This window comes from Scyliorhinus canicula, chromosome 11, assembly GCF_902713615.1.
Source record: "Scyliorhinus canicula chromosome 11, sScyCan1.1, whole genome shotgun sequence".
NCBI lineage: Eukaryota > Metazoa > Chordata > Chondrichthyes > Carcharhiniformes > Scyliorhinidae > Scyliorhinus > Scyliorhinus canicula.
In genome coordinates, this window is record NC_052156.1 from 13,344,748 (window position 1) to 13,352,659 (window position 7,912).

The 7,912-nt window shown below is 48.2% G+C and overlaps 1 non-coding gene across 1 annotated transcript; it reads right to left on the minus strand.

Moving 5' to 3' along the window:
- Positions 1 to 5,216: 5,216 nt before the first annotated feature.
- Positions 5,217 to 5,290, minus strand: trnat-agu. Its single transcript has one exon. It is a non-coding gene; the product is annotated as a tRNA-Thr (tRNA).
- Between the last annotated feature and the right edge of the window lie 2,622 nt (positions 5,291 to 7,912).

Here is a 7,912-nt window from a genome sequence, read left to right on the forward strand (position 1 = left end):
TAAAGTGTGACTGGAAAATGTGATCTGTCAGGAGAAGCCCAGCTGTGCAGTCCACCAATCGATGCAGCCAACGGGAACTGTCATCGCCAGCAAACAGCAGTCCTTCTCAATCTTGTGCAAAAAGTTCACTCTTAAAGCAGAGCTCCCATAAAGCAAGGTACAAAATAAAAACTCAAGCAATAGCAAGAGAAAAGGTTGTAATGAAGGCTAATGTGTTTTATTTATCCTTTTGCAATTGTATAAGGTGTTAGTGAGGCCACACCTGGAGTATTGTGTTCAGTTTTGTTCTCCTTACCTGAGAAAGGACGTACTGGCGCTGGAGGGTGTGCAGAGGAGATTCACTCGGTTAATCCCAGAGCTGAAGGGGTTGGATTACGAGGAGAGGTTGAGTAGACTGGGACTGTATTCGTTGGAATTTAGAAGGATGAGGGGGGATCTTATAGAAACATATAAAATTATGAAGGGAATAGATAGGATAGATGCGGGCAGGTTGTTTCCACTGGCAGGTGAAAGCAGAACTAGGGGGCATAGCCTCAAAATAAGGGGAAGTAGATTTAGGACTGAGTTTAGGAGGAACTTCTTCACCCAAAGGGTTGTGAATGTATGGAATTCCCTGCCCAGTGAAGCAGTTGAGGCTCCTTCATTAAATGTTTTTAAGATAAAGATAGATAGTTTTTTGAAGAATAAAGGGATTAAGGATTATGGTGTTCGGGCCGGAAAGTGGAGCTGAGTCCACAAAAGATCAGCCATGATCTAATTGAATGGCGGAGCAGGCTCGAGCGGCCAGATGGCCTACTCCTGCTCCTAGTTCTTATGTTCTTATGTTTTGCTGAGTGGCACATATTGATCATTATGGTATTTCCATGATTTAGTTCTTCTTGCCCTTCTTGGTTGAGGTGACTACAAAGATAAAAGGTACAATCAAATCCAACAAGAGATAATCTAACCATCGCCCCATGACATTCAACAGTACTACCATCGCTGAATCGCCACTAGCAACATCCTAGGGGTTACTATTGACAAGGTATTGAATTGGACCAGCTCTATAAATACTGCGGCTACAAGAGCAGGTCAAGAGGTTGGGAATTCTGCGGCAAGTAACTCACTTCCTGGCTCCCAAAAGCCTTTCCGTCATCTACAAGGCACAAGTCAGGAGTGTGACGGAATACACTCACCTGGATGAGTGCAGCTCCGTCAACACTTAAGAAGCTCAACACTATCCTGCCTGATTGTCACCTAATCCACCACCTTCAATATCCACCCCCTCCACCACCGATGCACAGTGGCACCAGTGTGTGCCATCGACAAGGAACTGCAGGAACTCACCAAGGCTCCTTAAATAGTACCTTCCAAACCTGTGACCTCTACCAGCTAGAAGGTCAAGAACAGCCGACGCATATGAACACCGCCACCTGGACATTCCCCTCCAAGCCACGCACCATCCTGACTTGGAAATATATCGTTGTTCCTTCACTGTCACTGGGTCAAAAATCCTGGAGCTCCCTCCCTCACAGCACAGTGGGTGCACCTACACCACACGACTTCAGCAGTCCAGGAAGGTAGCTCACCGTCACCTTCCCAAGGGCAATCAAGGATGGGAAGTAAAGGTTTTGGTCTAGCTGACAACACCCATGCCTCGTTAAAATAATTTTTCAAAATGTTGGCGCATTGAAACTACAACAAGAACATTTCCCCAAGGTACCTCACAGGAGTGTCATCAAACCAAATGTGTCACTGAGCTACATAGGGAGATATTAGGTCAGGATAAATTTGGTCAAAGATATATGGGGCTGTTTAGCACAGGGCTAAATTGCTGGCTTTGAAAGCAGACCAAGCAGGCCAGCAGCATGGTTCAATTCCCGTAACATGTGGCGACTAGGGGCTTTTCACAGTAACTTCATTGAAGCCTACTCGTGACAATAAGTGATTTTCATTTCATGTAGATTTGTTTCAATTCTCATCTTAAAAGAGGAGAGGGGGGGTTCATGTTATGTGTGCACGGGAGACCTACTATTATATCTCAGTGGGCTTGACAGCTGGGACGGGATTCTCCGATCCCCCGCCGAGTCGGAGAATCGCCGGGGAGGGGGGGGGGGCGTGAATCTCGCCCTGCCGCTCTGACGCTGGTTGCCAAATGTTCTGAAGCCAGTTTTTGGGCGGGGGTGGGCATCGCGTCGTGCCAATCAGGGGCAATTCTCCGGGCCCCAATGGGCCCGTGTGGCCGCCCATTTTCGGCCAGTCCCATCGACATGGAATCTTATATCCGCGTAAGGAACACATTGGCAATATTGTCCCCGACTCATCCAGGTCTGGATTCTCCATTTAGGAGACTATGTTCTCCCGCAAGATTGGAATCATGTTTGTTTCACCCTGGCGCTGGGATGCAGCACCCAGAAGCGATTCAATGTCCCTTGTAATTGTTGGGTCACAACCCCTCCCCCAATAGAATGTATGCATGAGGGTGACCCGACCCACTGACCAGAGATCCCAATCAGAAATCCCCTACCAGAGATCGCCATCAAAGGCCACCAGCAGAAACTCCCATCAGGAACCTTCATAAGAGACCCTGACCAAGGCCCCCTACCAGACACCCTCCCATAATACAGAGACCCCTACTCCCCATAACAGGATACCCCTGCCAGCCACCCCTGCCTGGAAGCTAAAGAGCAGTCCAGGCAGCAACAGTGAAAATCTATCACTGCTTTAAAACTCACCTGTCCCTTACAGCTGCTGCCTCAGGCAGAGAAGGCAGAAGCTGTAACCACATAGAAAGCGAAAGTCACATCGCTGGGATTTAAACCCCCTCAGATCCTTTGATCTGAAATGAAATGAAAAATGAAATGAAAATCGCTTATTGTCACAAGTAGGCTTCAAATGAAGTTACTGTGAAAAGCCCGTAGTCGCCACATTCCGGCGCCTGTTCGGGGAGGCTGGTATGGGAATTGGACCGTGCTGCTGGCCTGCCTTGGTCTGCTTTAAAAGCCAGCTCTTTAGCCCTGTGCTAAACCAGCCCCATCTGCAAGGCTTCTATTCACTTCAAAGAGAAAAAGTCTTTAGTTGGCTGTAATTGACAGCTTCTAGACAGCCAGATGTCTGGATTATTTGATTTCATTTCCTTTCATGCTTGAATGGGTCTCAAGTACCCTGCTATGAAACTGACCGCAATGTTAACAAATATCTAGTTATGATTGACAGCTCATGGCCACATTAAAAGCAGTTAAATGCTTTCTGCTGAGAAAAAAAGGAAGTGAAAGCACTTAACCCCTAGATGTTTATAAACATCGTGTTCTGCTCTTTAGCTACCAGGCAAGGGTGATTGATGGTGGGGGGGGGGGGGCTCTGTTATGGGGGGTCGCTGTTATGAGGGTCTCTGTTATGGGGGGGTCTGTGTTAGGGGGGCATCTCTGTTATGGGAGGTCTCTGTTATGGGGGAGTCTCTCTGATGGACTTGGGGGAACCTACCTTAAATGCTTAAGCCCTTGGCCCATGGCGAGATCCACTACATCAGGACCACGCTAGGAAATACTTGTAACAAATGTGCCTGCGTGAATCCCAGCCCGGAGGGCCGGAAAATCACGGAGACGTGGAGAATCCGGTGTTTAGCATGTTAATAGGAAGCAAATGGGTCGTTTTGACCTATATGCATCTACCTGCTGGCACGGGGTGCGAAACTCGATGCCGCCAACAATGGGGGACCGGAGCATTGGAAACATATTTTCCCCCCGACACTGGATTCTGCATTCCACCAGGAATTCCACAACCGGCGATGGGCGGCAGAGAATCCAGTGCCCGATCTTATTTGCTCCTCTGCTTGCAATGGCCTCTGTTATGTGCGAGACCTGTTTTACATCGATACCTGTGGGGTTTCTTTTCCCTTTTTTTTCTTCTTGTTGTGATAATTGAAAAAACTTGAAAACTTAAATTAAAATACATTGAGAAAAAGGAAGGAGAGGGTAGCTCCAGGGAGTTTGGAGCAACAAAAGGCACACTATGAACATTCTTGTGTTCATTGTTTGTAGGAAAATTGTAATTCAGCGTTTTTACACTATTATAAACTTTCTTTGCAGCTTGTCCTTGAGCAAAACCAAAATTGGAACAGATTAAAGAGTCTGAAGGGAGAGTTCCTGCTGCTCTGGGTCAAAAGTGGCCGTGCTCTTACAGATGCATGAAATTATAACTTGGCCAAAAGAAGGAAAGATGCCACGTAACATATGATACAGTGCGATGGGATTTACTGAGCTACAGCACAAGAGCTGAGGGGTGGAGAGTGCAGGGTTTAATCTGTTCATTGTACATCAGTTCCGACACCCTGCTGACTCCTTAATTTGACACTGCTTCCCAAGCCAGGATCACCGAAGAGATGCTCACAGGAGTCAAACGAAAGTCAGTTAATCCTTGGGGAGGAGCTCAGCAATAGTTCTGCTCACAATGAAAACTCAGTGTCTTCGGAAACGTCGTCAAACTGAGAAGCGTTCAACGTGAGACTGATTGACCCAAACCATTCGGATGGCAAATCAGCAGCCGCTCTCACCATCGACCAGTATCTACTGGTCTTCACGATCTTGGCAAACTTCAAACCAATCTTCATGCACTGGCATAGGGCTTTCTGATACTTTCAAGTATATCATTGCAAAAACTTTGCACCCCTCCAACCCCCCTCCCCCCCATCAACTAATCTATAAATCATCAGTAAAGATCTTCTGAATTACTTTCATCTCCTGTCCATCAACCTTATTTCAACAATAACTTGTAATTATAGAGCAGTTAAATGTGGTAAAACCCTCCAAGGTGCCTCACTAGGGGCTTTTCGCAGTAACTTCATTTGAAGCCTACTTGTGACAATAAGCGATTTTCATCCATTACAAAGTGACAGTATAACTATAGCCTTAGACTCCTGTCCAGTTATCAGGTTACTGGCAATGGTAAAGCTGGGATGGGATTCCGCCCTCCTTCAGTACGACACTGGATTGGCAGCTGAATACACAACCTTCTTCGGGTGAGAAAGTTACCCATCAGCTAACACGATAATGAACACTGCCGCGACCCTGGCCCCAGTATTCTTATCCCGTAAGTGTTTCTGGTGAAGCACTGGTTGCCCACGATGGACATAATCTTGAATTAGAATCATAGAATTTCCTGTTTTCAACATTAAAAAGCAACATTCCGTCTTATCACAGCTGTTTTGACTTCTAGCCAAGCATTGACTAAATGGATAGAGGCACTACTGAGATTCGAACTCAGGATCTCCTGTTTACTAGACAGGCGCTTTAACCAACTAAGCCACAGCGCCAACTTCATGCCTGCCTGCATCCGATTTTAATTTAGAAAGAGAAAGGTCTTTGAGGCTGTCTTTTTCCCCTCAGCCTGCAGCCTCATTCTCTGAGGTGAGCTGACCCGTGAACCGCCCCCCCCCCCCCCCTCCCTACCTCCACGCTCCCCTCAGAATAGGGAGGGTAGAGGCGAGGAAGGGAGAGTGGAGATTGAAGCATGGCGACTCGGGGCTTTTCGCAGTAACTTCATTGAAGCCTGCTTGTGGCAAAAAGTGAATATTATTATTATTATCGCGATGATGTCCATGGTCACACCATTTGCAGTTCGCTCATCACTGACAGGTAGCAGGATAAGGGTAAGCTGGGAGTTGAGGAATTCATATAGTAATCTAGATTTGAAAGCTAGAATCTCGTGGAAGTGATGTGGGTGGCGGGAGGGGGTGGGGGGGAGATTTGAGTGCCAGACAGAGAGCTGGTGAGGGGCCGGTGTTACCTCCTTTGGAGGAAGCCTGCTGGACAGGAGTCAATCAGGCAGTTGAGAGGCCGTTGGTGGGTCTTGCCCTGGATCTCAGCATTGTTGGGGTATGAGGTCCTGCCCACTGAGAGCTGCTGGCCAATCAGAGGCTGGCGGCGAGGTGCTGACAGCTGCTGGCACCAAAGCCACCAGAGGCCCTGAATCGTGGAGCGTGCCAGGCCAGAGGGGAGTAATGGGAGGGGGGGGTTTTGTGAGGTTGTGGTGGTCGGGTGGGTGGGGTCACCAGCAGCATCAGAGTGGTGGCTCTCAGCATCATCCCTCCCTTCCCGATCCCCGATCCCTTGAGCAGGCACTGAGTGTAGTGATATGTATCACTGTGTATACACAACGGGTTAATGTAAATACAATACAGGTAAGTAACCACTAGAGGGAGCACCAGAGATGTCATGACATGCAGACACGCAACCAATGGGTCATTAGAACAGGTACAGTTAGACTGAATTACTACAGTTAGATTAGCAGAGAGTCAAACTCATTTGAGAACTGTGTGAATAGTTCAATAAACACGTTGAACTCATTTCAGAGTCTGGAGCATCCTTTATGTTAAGACTGCATCAAGTAGCAGCCTGTGTTATCCTGAGCAGCAGAACACAACACTGGGGTGGGGTGGGGGTACGGGGGAGGGGGGGTGGTGGGGGGGGTCGCTCTGGTCGGCGAGTTTTGATATCCCAGAGGAGCAGAGAATTCTTTGTTGGTTGGTGGGGATCAACCGAACGAAATTCAGAGCCTTCAAAAACGGTGACGTTACCCGGCCCCAACGCGAACATCTCTCACCAGCCCCTCACCTTCGCTCTGGGGTCTCGGCAATTTAAAATGGGGTTACTGTGGGAAAAGTGTGTGCTTAAGTGGTCAATAATTTAATACGAACACACGTGCAAACACATAAAACAGGAGAAGAAGTACGCCATTCGGCCCCTCGAGCTTGCTGCGTCACTCAATAAGATCGTGGTTGATCTCTTTGTATTCCGAATTCCACATTCCCATTTATCCCTGATAACCTTTGATTTCCTTGCTTAATAAGAACCTACCGCAGCCTCAAAACGTGGCCCTGCCTTCACCCACCTCAGGACCTCAATTCCCAGTGGAGCAGAAATACTGACCATGGGCCTTCCCGCCCTGGATTTAATTTTGACGGAAGCGGGAAAGTGGCTCCTTGACCACCATCCGCCCTCCCGATTAAATGCCTTCCCTGCCTCCAGATGCGCCACAAGAGAAGGCAGATGGTCCTGCCCCTCTCCTCAGCGATGGTGACCACGGAACTATCATCGATTTTGGATTTTCCCACCCGCACAGCATGTTTTCTGCCGGCAGGGGCAGCTAGCCATTGGCTACTAGCGGGATCTTACAGTCCCGCACGGCTCGCCAATCCCGCCACCGGGAAACCTGCCCCCGGGGGTCATATTCGGAGGGACCAGAAGATCCCGTCCAGTATCATCTTCACCCATATCTTTTATTGGTTGAATTTAAATTCCACCAGTTGCCGATTCGGGATTTGAACCCCTGTCCCCCAGAGAATCAGGCTTGGTTTTCTGATCCTGCGACATGACCACCAGGCAACTGTCACCCCTCTAAATATAAACTGTTGTAAGCTATAGCTTATGTATTTAACCCATTAAATATCAGAAGACGAGGCAAAAACAAGTTAGACAGCAGCCTGCGACATGAAGGGTAGTCACTGAAAACGACCTTTTGGCTCCACTCCCTTCCAGATGTCAAATCCACAATCTGATTCAGGCTATTAGATAAATTGCTAGGTTATTTCGTCCAGAGTCTCCCCATTGCAGATTAAAGAGAAACACATGTGATGTGAATACACAAACAATGGTGTTCAGGCCCTTAAAGGTGGTCCTAACAAAGGTTCCTTGAGCAGGGGCAGCACGGTGGCCTCACAGTGCCAGGGCCCGGGTTTGATTCCGACCTCTTTCGAAGGGTTGGTGCAGGCCCGATGGACCGAATGGCCTCCGTCTGCACTGTCGAGATTCTATGAGTTGGAGGTCTCTGACGCCCGGAATATTCAAATTTGAAGGTCAATGTAGCTAACTGATTACACCCCAGAAGGTTGGCAGTAGATATCCCCACATACAATTGTGTATTCGAGGAGATGTGG